Here is a 13,159-nt window from a genome sequence, read left to right on the forward strand (position 1 = left end):
ATATTCTATTTTTTCAACTAATTCTAGTGTACAGTTAGTCATTTGTGGTGTGCTCTCTAGCTGTGCCCTCTCTCCTCATCTCCACTCTTCTCCTCTCCCCTCTTCATATTTTGTCATGGTATCAGAGCTCCCTTGTCTTCCGTTGAGACATTGAGTTTCTTGAGAGTGTGAGAGAGATTGTGAGATTGAGAGTTCTCTTGAGTGATTGTGAGATCCTTCCCTTCACTTCCGTTGAGAGAAATTCCGTCCATTTGGTGAGATATTTCCGTCCATTGCAGTTCTTCTTGTGAGAGGTATTTGTCTTGAGAGCTTTGTGAGAGTTTTTTGAGACAGCAGACAAGGAGAGATTTCATTCAGAGAGAGAGAGAAGATTGCATTGTGGGTGCTGTGAGCATCTCTTCATATCTAGAAAGTATTTGCTGGAGTCCATCGTTCAAATTCAGTGCTTCAAACACCGTGGACAGGAGCTCCATAGCATTTCTTGCAACGTCAAATACCTCCTTTGGCTGTTCCTGTGTTACCTCATTGTCATTCTGCCAACTTGCTGCGTTTTCAAGACTGAAATCTGCCTCCCTGTTTACTGGTTGCGAAGATTGAGACTTTGGACGAGTAAATATCGGTGCCAAACTCTCTACATCCCGACCAGGAAAGCGTATCCTTCTTGATTTCAGGCTCTTGTAGGTCTCTTCGAAAACAGGAAGATAGCGTAGCTCTTCAGTGGATTCTCCCCATGACTCGATCAGCTTCATTGCTTTCTCACGAACCACGGTCGGTGTTTGCGGATCGTCTACGGCATTGACCATCTACGAACAGCTATGCCCAATCCAACGAGCGGCTGCACGTAAAGCTTCAAGCTTCGTCGTCAACGGCTCACGGCTTCCACCAACGCATACGCAGCTCCTCTATCGACCAACGAGCCTTCCCCTGCTGCTCCAAGCATCGTTGCCGCGGCTCTTGGCGCCGCTCAGCCTGCCCTTGCTCTCGTGGATGACAGGCTGTCGGAGCTTCGAGGGGCTACACTGCTTGCATAGTTGCGCTGCCAAGTCGATGGCGCAATTGTAGATGACGGCTTTGTCAAGGTAGCCATCTTGGATTCGATGGCGTGCTGAAAGCTCTGCAGAGGTTGTTGTGGGAGGCAAGGTTGAAGGAAGGCTCGTTCCACGCCCGCCTCCTACAACGGCTCGCCCACACACACAGCAACGCGCGCCTCCAAACGACCAGCTTCACCTGCAACTAAGCCAACGAGCTTCACGGCATTTCAAACGACTGCTTCGACGCCTCCAAACGGCAACGACGGAAATCCGCAGGGAGACGGAATCTCGAAGATTCCGTCAGAATCTTTCAAAGATTCCGGCTTCCCAGAAAGAGACACGTGGCCTTATCACCAATCTTATCCACCCAGGGTCACCACACACACAGGTGTGGTCAAGGATCAGCCACGTGGCACCCTTATCCACAGTGCCATGTCATCACTGCCACATCAGCAGCCACGTCATCTGCCACGTCAGCACTGCCATGTCATCAGTGCCACGTCACCTATGCCACGTCATTAGTGACACGTCATCAGCCACATCACTTGCCACGTCATCAGTGACACGTCATCTGCCACGTCATCTGTGTCACGTCATTTGCCACATCATCTGCCACGTCACTTGTGCCACGTCATCTGTGCCACGTCATCATTGCCACATCATCAGTGCCACATCATCAGTGACACCTCAGCACTGCCACCTCAGCACAGAGCTTCACTGGCACACCTCTTGCTAAGCACAGTGCCACATCATCACTGCATGTGACTCACAGTGACACATCATCATTGAGCACCATTTGCACTCCTTTTGCCCCTCCACCTAGATCAAGTCATATCTCTTGATCCAGGAAGAATTTGAGGGTGCTCCAAAAAGGAAAGTCGCTCGATTTTTCGTGCTCTACGCGCTTGTTACATCACGCGCACATTTCGACGCAAGTTACACTCACATTTGAGCCTCGCCGACAAAACCACTTCCTTCACACACATTTGCCTCTACATCGATGCATCTGACCCAGCACTTAAAAGGAACAAAGGAAAAGGAATTATTTGCTGCTCTTTCATCGATCGACGGTTGGTTTAGATCTAGATCAGAGTAGACTAGATCGCCATAGAGGGGACGCTTTGAATTCCCCAAGTTGCCAATCTAAGCCATGCCCGAAATTCCCGACTAGTACCTACTCGGAGTCAGTCCATACGCTCACATCCGATTTCACATCATTACATTACCTGAAACCTTACGTTCATCAGTTCAGTGAGCAGACTTCAGAGTTCAGAGGCATTGCAGATTGATTCAGTGGGCAGATAGCACTTGATTTCACACACACATGCCACCATTGTAAAGCCTATTTGGCTATCTCACGGCATCGTGCACAACATTTTTTCAGCCTTGTAAAGCCTCTTGGTGGCTATTCCCGGCATCATTGCCACAAGCCTTGTAACACAGGTCAGATCTTATTTACTGCAGTTCTATCTTCACCGACGGTACAGAGATTTCACTTGGCATCTTCAGTGTATTTGCAGTTGATTCATACAGAGTTTTCCAGGACACTTTTTGAGTACATTGTTTGCACCATGTCGACTAGCAACCTCAATCTGGAGGCATCTGCTAAGTTAGACAACTCCAATTACGGTACATGGAAATACCGAATGGAGACCATTCTTGTGCTTCAGGACAAATGGGAGTATGTTGATGGATCCATACCTAGACCATTGGCCGATCCAGCCACTAGTAGCTCTACTCCATCTGTTGTCACAGCACCAGCAACGGGATCTACATCGGGATCTACATCTACACAAACAGTTTCCGCATCAGTAGCAGATCCTGCCATTGCCCGAGCTCAAGCAGAATGGGATAAGAAAGACAAGTATGCCTATCACCTGATCAAGCAGAATGTGCAAGATGTCATGCTAGGACAGCTCAACACAGTCAAGACATCAAAAGAAGCATGGGATATGTTCGCAGCTCTCTACGAGTCCAAGAACACATCCAGGATTCTCACCTTGAGAAACCAGATCAACCAGAGTTTCCGCAATAGCAATGAAACCGGTCATGCTTATGTACTCCGCATCAAAGACTACAACAATCAACTTGCAGCAACAGGAGAGACTATGAATCCCGCAGAAATGGTTCAAGTAATCCTGAATGGACTAGGAGAAGGATATGAGAATCTGGTCCAGAGTATTGCCATCCAACGGCAAATTCCAACACTTGAAGAACTTCAGTCAGTTCTACTTGGTGAAGAACTCAGGACTCAAGCCATTCAAGCACGTAAAGGTCATTCTAATGATCAGGCATTCACCGCTTCAGACAGAAGCAGAGGCAAAGGCAGAAACAGAGGTAGATCATATCAGAAAAGTGGTCAAAATCAAAGTCAGAATCAGCATCAGCATCAGCATCAGCAGCATCCTCAGCAACATCAAAATCAGCAAAGAGGAAATCATTCCAACCGAGGAAGATTCCAAGGACGAGGGAATGCATCCACCAATGTGTCAAACATTCAATGCAACTATTGTCACAAGTTTGGACACTATGAAAGAGATTGCCGCAAGAAGCAGTATGACCAAGGCGGTCAATCCCCAGCAGTAATCGAGGGAATTCTCGAGGAAGAGGAAATCATCGTGGTGGACATTCGTCACAGTCATTTTGCAAATGAACATGGCAATATGTTTCTTGCAAGTGAGGAATTGCATCAGACTGATACAATGCACCTAGACACTGATTTCAATCCCAAAGTAGATTTCAGCTATCAAGTCGACCAAGTGGAACAGGATCCTTGGTACATCGACAGCGGTGCATCATCTCATATGACAAAATCATCAGGAATGGTTCATAGAAATGAAGCCATTAGAAGGTCAAAAGAATGTCATCTATACAGCAGACAATACACCGAATCCGGTTCAAGGGACAGGTGTTATCCCTATGAACAATTTCACTGGTACAAAAGGATTAGTCAAAGATGTGCTCTATGTTTCAAAGCTCAGCAAGAACCTTTTGTCAGTAGGTCAAATGACGGAACACAACTACAAAGTCATCTTCGACGGTGATGAATGCACTATCAGAGACAAATCCAAAAGAGGTCAGCTAGTAGCAAAAGGTGTCAAGGAAGGACGCTTATACAGGATGCTAGCTACAGTACCAGATAAGCATGCCATGTCAGCTCAAATGCAACAGATGCCACTATCCGCAAAATGGCACAAGAGATGTCAACTTCAAGTACTTGTTAGATCTCAGGAATCAAAATATGGCAATTCGGATTCCAAAGCTACAGTTTCTTGGAAAGGTTTGTGAAGCATGCTGCTTTGGCTTTGTTAGAAGTACCTCTCGTGCACGAGGTATTCTTGATTTAATTCATACAGATGTATGGGGTTATGCCCAGACCCGCAGCATCAATGGTTCACTTTATTACTTGACCTTCATCGACGACTACAGCAGATATTGTTGGGTCTACTTTCTGAAAGAGAAATCTGAAGTGTTTGCCAGATTTCAAGAATTTAAAGCCATGGTAGAAAACCAAACAGGCAGAAAGATTAAGGTCATGAGATCAGATAGAGGAGGTGAATACATGTCTTCAGCCTTCATGAACTTTTGCAAAACTCACGGCATTCGAAGACAATTCACATGTGCAGATACTCCTCAGCAAAATGCAATAGCTGAAAGGAAGAATGGGACTTTAGCAGACAGTGCTAGAGCAATGCTTAGTGAAAAGCATCTTTCGAATCAGTATTGGGCAGAAGCAATAGCTACAGCTAACTACTTGCTTAATCGGCTTCCTACCGAACCGATACAAGGAATGACTCCTTATGAAGCATTCACTGGACACAAGCCATGCATTGGGCATCTCCGCATATTCGGTTGCATAGCATATGCTCACATACATGATGATCATCACAGGAAATTGGATGCGAAGTCACGCAAATGCATCATGGTTGGCTACAGTGAAGAAAGTAAAGCATACAAATTGTATGATCCCATCAACCGCAAAGTCATTATCTCCAGAGATGTAATCTTCGATGAGGAATCAGAATGGAAAACCTCACCTACACAGGAGATAGATGCATCGACTTCACAGTCATCTACAGAACAGGTTGATGAAGAAGAGCAAGAATTGCCAGCAACACCCCAATCAGCGTCACAGCAGCTCAGATGGTCTACTAGGGAAAGCAGACCACCAGCTAGATTGACATATGCTCAAAAAGGCAAAGCAATTCAGGTGGAAACCACCAACTATGCTCTTATGACTACCATCATGGCTACAGAAGAGCCAGTGTACTTCGAAGACGCAGTAGATAAGCCAGAATGGCAAACTGCCATGAATGAAGAAATGGATGCTTTGTATAAAAATAACACTTGGGAATTATGCGACCTTCCACCAGGAAAGAAGGCCATAGCCAACAAATGGGTATACAAAGTGAAGTACAATCCAGATGGCAGTATTCAAAGATACAAAGCCAGATTAGTTGCAAAAGGATTTGCACAACAATATGGTCAAGATTATGATGAGACTTATGCTCCAGTAGCAAAGATGGATTCCATACGGTTCTTGATATCACTATCGACACTCAGTAAATGGAATGTGTATCAGCTCGATGTCAAGAATGCATTTCTCAATGGTTTAGACGAGGATGTCTACATGCAACAACCAGCTGGTTATGTTGAACCAGGAAACGAGAACAAGGTTTGCCATCTCAAGAAAAGTCTCTATGGCTTAAAGCAAGCACCCAGAAGTTGGTACAGCAGAATTGACAAGTATTTTGCTGCTCTGGGATACATGAAGTCCAATGCAGATCATACTCTCTACTACAAAGTTCAAGGGGAAGATATTACTATTGCACTTTTGTACGTAGATGATCTGATTGTGACAGGAAGCAAGGATAGCTTCATCAGAAAGCTAAAACAAGACTTATCTGCAGAGTTCGACATGAAAGATCTTGGACTTATGCACTATTGTCTTGGAATTGAGTTCTGGAGAGATTCAGATAGCACATTCATGAGTCAGCTCAAGTATGTTGACAGTCTCCTGAAGAAGTTTCATATGGCAGATTGCAAGATTGCAGCCACTCCCATGGAACAGAGTTTGAAACTTACTAAAGATTCAGAAAAGCCTACAGTCAATGACAGATACTACAGGCAACTCATTGGATCTCTTATATATCTGACAATCACACGGCCAGATATTTGTTATGCAGTAAGCTCACTAGCACAGTTTATGGCAAATCCAAAACAGTCTCACTGGAATGCAGCCAAAAGAGTCTTGAGATACATCAGAGGTACAAGACAATTTGGGATAGAATACAGAGGAAGTCATCCACGGTTGCATGGATACTGTGACAGTGACTATGCTGGAGATCATGAGACCAGGAGATCGACATAGGGATATGCATTTTTCCTTGGTCAAGGTGCTATATCATGGTTGTCAAACAAACAGCCAACTGTTTCTTTGTCTTTGACTGAAGCAGAATATAGAGCACTCACTACAGGTGCATGTGAGGCTATATGGCTCAGAAGACTATTGTCAGAAACAGATTACTTTGATGAGTCAAAGCCAACAATAATATACTGTGATAATCAATCGGCTCAAGCATTGGCCAAAAATCCAGTATATCACTCCAGGACAAAGCACATTGATGTCAGAGAGCACTTCATCAGAGAAAGAGTGTTACTTGGTGACATCACACTGCAGCATTGTGATAGCAAAGAAAATGTTGCAGACATCTTTACCAAACCACTCTGTAAAGAGCTATTCGAGAAACACCGACTAGCTCTTGGTTTGATGCAAAGGAAGGACATTCCCATTAAAGGGGTGTGATGGAATGTAATGCTCAGTCCTTCTTCGATTCCCCAGAATCATCATCTTGAGGGAAGGCCTACTTCATGATGTTGATCTTGAGGGAAGGTGTTGAGAGTTTATGCTCAACATCATGTGATCATGTGTGCATAGCACCATCACGTGATCATATGTGCATAGCACTAACCTTATAGAGTGCTATAAAGGAAAGGGTTAGATCCCCTAACCCTAACCCAAAAAGGGTTTGTATATATTCTATTTTTTCAACTAATTCTAGTGTACAGTTAGTCATTTGTGGTGTGCTCTCTAGCTGTGCCCTCTCTCCTCATCTCCACTCTTCTCCTCTCCCCTCTTCATATTTTGTCAAAGGAGCAGTCAGAACCTGACCTTACAAAGTCACACAAATAAGCAAAGTTATTATATAACAAGGAGTAGCCAGAACCTCACGATGCCTAGCATTCTAGCATCAAGATTCACACATACAATATCAAGAGACCACATCTGCAAATAAAAATATATGACCATAATTGCATAAAAGAAAAGAATAGCTCTCTAGAAGAGGAGATTAAAATCATCTTGCAAGATAAATAGTACATTGGGGTCTACTCCAAGCTCAGGACATATTCCATTAGCCTGTCCCTAGAGCTTCCTGCAATTGCATCCCCTAGCTGTTTGGCACCACCCCCATTTACATCCAATGGAACTACCACATCTTCCATCTCCACCCCAAGTCAATGAGTATGCTATGCAAGATGTAAGTAGATGCGATCACTTTGGGAAGCAAGTAGAGGTCTGGCCTCTCACCATCCTGTGCAAGTAAGACTAAGTATATTTCAGCTATCCAAATGCTCTTTCAACCACAATCCAGGTAGATGATAACATGAAGTTAAATTCCTTCCAATCTTCCCTATTTGGAGCTGGGTAGGGAATGATTAACCATGGGAGGAGCACGTACCCACCATCTCCAACAATGTACTCATGGCATGAGAATGATCCATTAACAAAATTTGTACCATTCAATATTTTTCCTTGCTGTGCCTTATGGTAAAGTGATGAGTTTCGTAGTAAACATATGTCATTGACAGGGCTTGTCCAACCAGTCATGATGTCCAACCAGTCATGAACTTCATGTTTGCATTGACCACTCCCTGCATACACATTGAATACCTGGTCTTCTTGTCATACCAATGGGTATGCACCTCACCTGAAGGCAATTCCATGTCAATGTGAGTGGCATCAATGGCTCCACAACAATTTGGGAAACCTTGTTTTCTGTAAAATCCTCCCTTCACTATTTGCATCTCTACATCTGTTCTAGGCCAATGCACAAATCTTGACAAGTGCTTGTTCAAGGCTCGCACAAATTGCCGAAATACTTTAGTGACCGTAGACTTGCCTATGCCATAGTGCTCACTCAAATTCTGAACTGTTATTTGGGAAGCCATTCTATGTAACGAGATGGCGACTTTTTTCTCCACACTAAGCACACGTGTGGGCAATTTTTGCAATGAGAGTGGAATGTTCTTCTGAGAAAGGTCATCTCTTAATAACTCACAAATGAAGAAGAACACCTCTCTAGGAAGATGAAAAGACCCCTCAAAGCGCACATCATCTCCCATAGTGAATGCCATAGATGCAATGAATGAGGTTTCACATACCATTGTCCTACAGCTTTTGCTTTTCGTTTCCTTATCACCTGTGAAGCTTCAATCAATGCGTGTGCTGTAGCGACAATGCGATCCTCGCCATCATCGCCCTCAATAATATGTTGGACTTCCATGTCTTTAGTCTCCTCATCGATGCCTTGGCTGTTGTCAAATGCTTGCAAGTTGGTTTGGGAGAAAGGGGCTGAATTGTTGCAAGAGCACACCTAGTGACGAACATAGTCCAAGCAAGGTAGCCATGAGAGTTTGGTTATCCATAGATTTGTAGTTCTGTAAAGATGCAGTGAGCTGACACACACTTTCACTTTGGCAAGGCAACACAGTGAGCACAATGAGGCAACATAAAGTCGGAGAATACAGAGCAGAGAGGTATGTAGGGGAGAGAGTAGTGAGGAAACGGAGATTTGGTGATGTACAGATTTGGAGAGCATAGTGAGGCAACACAGGGGAGAGCTTTGACAGGTAGCATAGAGAAAAAAAGGTAGGCTGAAAATGTGACACAAGGGGAAGTGTTCCCTACAACAACAGCCAGTGAAACCTTGAAACGGACATTCTAAGGCGGCATCCCATGTGAACAAAATGAAGGTTTGAGGCACCTGCTCAAATGGATGTCTACCCGTTGAGGGGATCCAATTTCAGAGGCCTGAAGGAGGGCAGGTGACCGCGCTCTTATAGCAACGAGGATTGACAAAGCTTGCAATAAAATCCATTTTGAGGGAAACATGTATAGACATGAGTAAGAGTAAGAATATACCATATGCTTGATCTATATAGCATAGAGCTTAAATTTCTACTACTCTCCTTCCTCCGACCTGCACCTTTCTTGCCTTAATCATATCTGTACTGTTCCGTTCAGTTTTGTCCACTAGCTTGTCTTAAGCAAGCAAAATTTATTGAGCCGGGATATCATATTAAGATGGATGTAAATGAGGAACAAGTTCCTTGTGGAATACACAAAGATTCATATTCTCAGACAATAACTCAAGACATCCGTAGGCATATGAGTCTCTCATTGCAATCAATTAAAGTTGTATCGATCATTCAAAAGGAGGCAGTGAGAAGATATGTTGATGTAAGGCTTCACTTTTCTTGATATCTTTCGATGGTCTTACTTTTACATGTTTAGTGTTTAAATTTTCTTTTATATCGATAAATACTTTTGTATATATTTTATTGTATTTGCAGGCTCGATATGAATGTAATGTCAGTGATGAAAAATGCTGGAAAACTAAAGTCTCAAAAGCATTCAGAGTGAATAAATAGGTTGTATTTGAATTTTTTAAGTATTCTATTGAAAACTTGTTTACTTTAACATTGATTTTGTTGAGTTTTTATTAATGTGTTGTTTGTTATGAGTTCATGCTAGGCTTATAGTGTTTACTTACGGGATGGAGATGATGCACAAAAATTAACATGGCTATCAGATGATGTATGGGAAAGAATAGAGACACTAGTAAATTCAAAGGAATTCAAGGTACACACACACACACACACACACTTCCTAATCCAAATGACAATGGGGATAATAACATTTTTGGTCCAAGACTAGTTGTACCTACTAAAAAGACTACTTGTGGCAAAAAAAAAAAAACAATCGGTGATTTAGACCAAGTGATACATGAGAAGACTGCTAAGTTGCAAAGAAAGCTTCATGAAAAGGATAAGGCTATGGATGCCTTGCAAGAACAACTTAATGATTTGAGAAAAAGCATTTCTGCTCTACCTTTGGTAAATTTCAGGTCTACTTCATGATAATTTTCACAAAAAAGATGATTCATGCTCACATAGACACACACACACATGCGCGCGTACATGTATTGATATTGTTTTGAAAAGGTTTATGAATCTTTGAGTAGAGTAGAAAGCATTTACATGAAGCATTATTAAGTATCATATTTACTTTATTTTAGAAAGGTTCATCAATCAACAATTGGAGTAGAAAAGATAGTAGCACAAACAAATGACATACGTATTTTCCAAGTAAGTTAAATTTATTTATTTTTCTTAATTAGTATGGCAATGATCATAACGTTTTTGGATATTTTCATAAAGATATTTTTGACAAATATTCTAGTAATGATCTCTTGAATGTATCTTTGTAGGTTGATGCTTTTCAAAGGGAACGAGTAAAGATCTTACATAAGGACTCAAAAGACATAGAAGGAATAGGGACGATAATTAGTTTGGATCCTTCATTTAGAGTTCATACTATACCAATAGGAGTTGGTTATGTAGCAGTACGAGTTGATGATGCAATCATTAAGGATGATTGTATATTTAAAGCAAATGATGAGATTCAGACATTAGGTCAAGCCGTAGGCTTAAATGTTACTTGGGAAACTCTTCACGTAATGTCTTTTTAATTTTATATTTTATTTTGTTATGTAAAAATTGTAATATTTATTTCTCAATCAACTATCGAATAATATTTGCTATCAAGTAAAATGTGTGTGTTATAAAAGGTAAAAGTTATTCCTTAGAATTTTAGATGACTTCTTCACACTGTGTGCTATGAGTACTGATGTACTTAAGACTTTTGATTAATCTTTCACACTTAGACAATAAATTTCATGGATACCAAGTATCAAATGTAAGATTTTAGTCATTTAAGATTCCAATGTCATGTAACTTTTTGGCCCATTTTAAAAGCTAGTAGAAGTTAAATTTTTTTTGCCCATTTTGAATGCTATTGTTTATAAAATAAGAAATGGCAATTGTGATTTCATTTCTTGCCATTTGTAACATAATAACCGGCATTTTGTGTGTCACTTTATTTCCATTTTCAACATGAAATCTTGCAAATTTTAGGTCATCTTTTGCCATTTCGAATATAATAACTGATAATTTTTATGTCACCTTTTGCCATTTCAAACATAACTTTTATGTCACCTTTTGCCATTTCTTTCATAGTTGGTCTCAAATGTAGTGCCATTTCATGCATTAAAAATGGCAAAAATATATGGTACTATTGGTTGCCATTTCAATTATGAAAATGGCAAAACTATATGGCACTTTTAGTTGCCATTTCATACGTAAAAATGGCAGAATACATGGCACTTTTGGTTGCCATTTTAGACATCAAAATGGCAAAAATATATGGCACTTTTGGTTGCCATTTTGCATATGAAAATGGCAATACTATATGGCGCTTTTGGTTGCCATTTCATACATAAAAATGGCAAAATATATGGCACTTTTGGTTGCCATTTTGCATGTGGAAATGGCAAAGCTATATGGCACTTTTAGTTGCCATTTAATACATAAAAATGGCAGAATATATGGCACTTTTGGTTGCCATTTTAGACACAAAAATGGTAGAAATATATGGCACTCTTGGTTGCCATTTTGTATGTGGAAATGGCAAAACTATATGGCACTTTTAGTTGCCATTTCATACGTAAAAATGGCAAAATATATGGCACTTTTGGTTGCCATTATGGACATAGAAATGGCAAAAATATATGGCAGTTTTGGTTGCCATTTCCAAAAAATGGCACGTGGAAATGGCGGCAAGAAAGTGCCATTTAATAATGTAGAAATGTCACTTTTGGGCTGCCATTTCTACCTAGTTTTGTAGTAGTGTTTTGTTGAGGAAGTGAGTTCCTTGGTCGTTGACTAACTCCAACGTATATTTTAAACCGTGTAATGACTTGTTCATATAAGAATTAGCGGTGGATCTTGCATCAGCCTTAACCATGGCTCTTCCTTCTAACCACTTCGTGAAGTAGTCGATGGCCAAGATGATGTATGAGGCCTTAGTCCCCTTCCCTGCTGGGCTTATGGGACCAATGAAATCGATGCCCCATTTTTCAAAGGGTTGCTCGGCCCGGATTCCAGTCAGGGGCATCATGCCTACCTTGTGTGGGATTTGGATATGCTAGTAGGGGTTGCATTGTTTGATGAATTTGTTCACGTCTCTGAAGAGCATTGGCCACTAGAGGCCAGCTTGCAGCACTTTACACGTTGTAACATCAGCGGCAAAATGACCTCCTGCAATTCCTAAGTGGGCTTCTTCAAGCACCTCAATGTATTCGTGTTCGCACACGCATCTTCGTAGTATGCCATCCTTGCCCATGCGGTATAGTTGGCCTTCTATCAGTTGATATGGTGCTATGTCCAAAATGGGCCGTCAAATATTAGCTGATATCCTAACATCATTCTCGAATGGGCTGCCAAAATCGGCCACTACTTGGCCAATGAACTACCCTTGGGCCAGGACCTTAAGAAGGATAGAGCCAGCACCATATGGTGTGGCCCAGGATGACACCATGTTTGACCCGAAATTGGCACTTAAGGGGGTTGAGGGATATGCGGACGGGGTACATGAATCCAAATACCTTAATGTTCATGCCAGTTAGCAATCCTAGGGGTTTAGCGGTTCCCCCATCAGCTAACTTTACTACCAAATGGGTCTGCTCGAGTGTGGGTTTCCCCCATTTCTCCCAGCATTCCTTGGTGTAGACCCTCACTCCTACTCCCCCATCCAAGATGGCCTCCACCTTCTGGTTTTGGTAGACTATGGGGATAGAGGCGTTTGTGTCATGAACCTCGAAGTACTAGCCTAGCTTATTGATCGGAACCTTAGGTAGATTCTGCCCCAACTTTTCTAACATTGATTGGTTCGGCTTAGGGTTGGCAAGGGTTTGATGTAGGAATGGTCTGTTCATCCCAATTGGATA

The 13,159-nt window shown here is 41.9% G+C and overlaps 1 pseudogene; it reads right to left on the minus strand.

The window, feature by feature from the left end:
• Positions 1-353: 353 nt before the first annotated feature.
• On the minus strand, positions 354-803 carry LOC147890922 (TOM1-like protein 1 pseudogene; annotated as a pseudogene).
• Between the last annotated feature and the right edge of the window lie 12,356 nt (positions 804-13,159).

The sequence above is a fragment of the Dipteris shenzhenensis genome, chromosome 18 (assembly GCF_047967505.1).
Source record: "Dipteris shenzhenensis isolate YYH24624 ecotype China chromosome 18, Dip_SZ_1.0, whole genome shotgun sequence".
Lineage (NCBI taxonomy): Eukaryota > Viridiplantae > Streptophyta > Polypodiopsida > Gleicheniales > Dipteridaceae > Dipteris > Dipteris shenzhenensis.